We start from the raw sequence: 2,927 nt of genomic DNA on the forward strand, positions 1-2,927 counted from the left end.
CTTTTTGACGAAGGGATAGATATAAATATTAACATAAAACTAAGTTTTGTTTACCTCTTTGTTTCCTGAACTTTGTTTATAAATCAAAAACAAACAGCCATATAATTTCAGTCTATTTAATCCTCTACAAACCATTTTTTTTTACTAAGGGAATAATAAAAAACAATGTCTTTAGTGATATTCATAAGATCATAATATTCAATAGAGAATTTTATAAATCTTTGCATAAAACTAATTTTGTTTACCATTTTGTTTACTAAATTTTGTTTACTAAACTTTTTTTATAAAGGGAAATAAACAAATATATATATAATTTCATCCTCACTATTATAATCATCCTTAGAGAATTTTATAAAGCTTAACAAACATGAAACTAATTTTTGTTTACCATTTTGTTTACTGAATTTTCTTTACTAAATTTATTTGCTAAACTTTGTTTTCAAAGGAAAATAAACAACCATATATATAATTTCACCCTCAAAATCATTCTTATAGACCGTTAAAAATCTTAATATAAAACAAAGCTTTGTTTACAAAATTTTGTTGACTAAAAATTTTGTTTACAAAGAAAAATAAACAACCATCTATATAATTTCCCCCTCACTATCAGAAATGGAGCTCATAAATGAGACTGAATATTTACGCCAATGACCAGCCATTTGGTTCTGAAGACGTCGAACATAATCAACACTAAGCTATAAAGGCCTGTGAAAATGGGGCATAAACGATGGACCTCATGTTGGCAAGATTTTCGTCCCTCTGCAGTTGCTAGAAAGGGCCAGATTTCGGAATTGGTTTTTTCGACTTGGTGAACCTGGAGGCTATTTGCATTCCGTTATCCCCGAATAAGGTGGAAAGAGAATTGTCATCTTCTTCTCGTTAGCTGTTCGTTTTATTTCGTGTTTATTTTGCCTGAGTAAATGAAGGGTTGGTCATAATTTCATCAGGAAACGGAATATTTTTGTAACTATTCATGTTTATATCTGAAGGATAATATTACAAAAATATGAAGTTCGATAGAACGGAGATGAGAATGCTGAGATGAATTATGGGAATGTTGATTCAAAGATTGGAAAAGGATGAAATAAGAAAAATGGCAGGTGTAGTAAAGATTACAGAGGTGATAAGAGTGTCAGGACTGAGATGGTGTGAACATGTGTTGAGATTGGATGGTGGGGAGGGAGTGAGGAGGATTTGTGAGGAACCTATAAGGGTAAGAAGTGCCACAAGGCACTAGAAGAGTTGGAAGACCCAGGCCTACATGGCCTGGGGTAGATGATATGGTTTGGGCATGCTCTTCCCACTCCCCAAGAGAGATTACTTCACCAAACTTTCAACTGGGCTCCACAAGGCACTATAAGAGTTGGAAGACCCAGACCTACATGGCCTGGGGTAGATGGAGATGGTTTGGGCATGCTCTTCCCACTCCCCAAGAGAGATTACTTCACCAAACTTTCAACTGGGCTCCACAAGGCACTATAAGAGTTGGAAGACCCAGGCCTACATGGCCTGGGGTAGATGGAGATGGTTTGGGCATGCTCTTCCCACTCCCCAAGAGAGATTACTTCACCAAACTTTCAACTGGGCTCCACAAGGCACTATAAGAGTTGGAAGACCCAGGCCTACATGGCCTGGGGTAGATGGAGATGGCTTGGGCATGCTCTTCGCACTCCCCAAGAGAGATTACTTCATCAAACTTTCAACTGGGCTCCACAAGGCACTAGAAGAGTTGGAAGACCCAGGCCTACATGGCTAAGGACTATGAAGCGTGAAGTAGGAGATGATGATTGGAGAAGTATGGATTTAAAAGCTCAAGATAGAGACGGCTAGTGAAATCTAACCTAGGCCCTTTGCGTCAATAGGCGTGTGAGGAGATTGGGCTCCACAACGCACTAGAAGAGTTGGAATCCCGAGGCCTACATGGCTGAGGACTATGAAGCGTGAAGTAGGAGATGATCAATGGAGAAGTATGGATTTAAAAGCTTAAGATAGAGACAGCTGGTGAAATCGAACCGAGGCCCTTTGTGTCAATAGGCATTGGATGAGATGATGATTGTGATGATGATGATGATGATGATGAGTACAAACATATAAACAAAACAAGATTGAATTCATCACTTCTCTGAGAGTCGAAAGTTCAGAACCAATATTTGAAAAATGTCACGGAACTAAAGCAATTCGAAGACCAATTAAACTTTCCGTCCACTTTCTCTTCTTCAGAAGGGATGTTTGAAGCGACAATCAAAAACTTTACCCGCAGATTTTCATTAAATTCTTCGAGAACTGCTCCTAATATCATTTCATTGCTTCCCATACCGAGGCCGCTATCGGCTATAAAATGAATTCTGAAATTCTTTAGTGTATTCTTTTTTTAATTGAATATCAATTTATATGATATAATTATTAAAAAGGATTACTAGAATTCTGATCTAAAATTTTTTCAAGAACTGCTCCTATTATAATTTCATTGCTTCCCATACCGAGGCCGCTATCGGCTATAAAATGAATTCTGAAATTCTTTAGTGTATTCTTTTTTTAATTGAATACCAATTTATATGATACAATTATTAAAAAAGGATTACTAGAATTCTGATCTATGATTTTTTCAAGAACTGCTACTGTTATTATTTCATTGCGCTATCGGCTATAATATGAATTCTGAGATTCTTTAGTATATTCTTTTTTTAATAAAATATTAATTTATATTATACAATTATTAAAAAGGATTACTAGAATTCTGATCTATAATCTTTTCAAAAACTGCTCCTAATATTTCATTGTGATATTGGCTAAAAAAGGAATTACTTTTGCATATATTTTTTTAATCAAATATCAATTTATATTATACAATTATTAAAATGGATTACTGGAATTGTGATCTATATGTTTTCAAGAACTGCTCCTATTGGCTATAAAAGGATATTCTG

This window comes from Palaemon carinicauda, chromosome 27 (assembly GCF_036898095.1).
Source record: "Palaemon carinicauda isolate YSFRI2023 chromosome 27, ASM3689809v2, whole genome shotgun sequence".
NCBI lineage: Eukaryota > Metazoa > Arthropoda > Malacostraca > Decapoda > Palaemonidae > Palaemon > Palaemon carinicauda.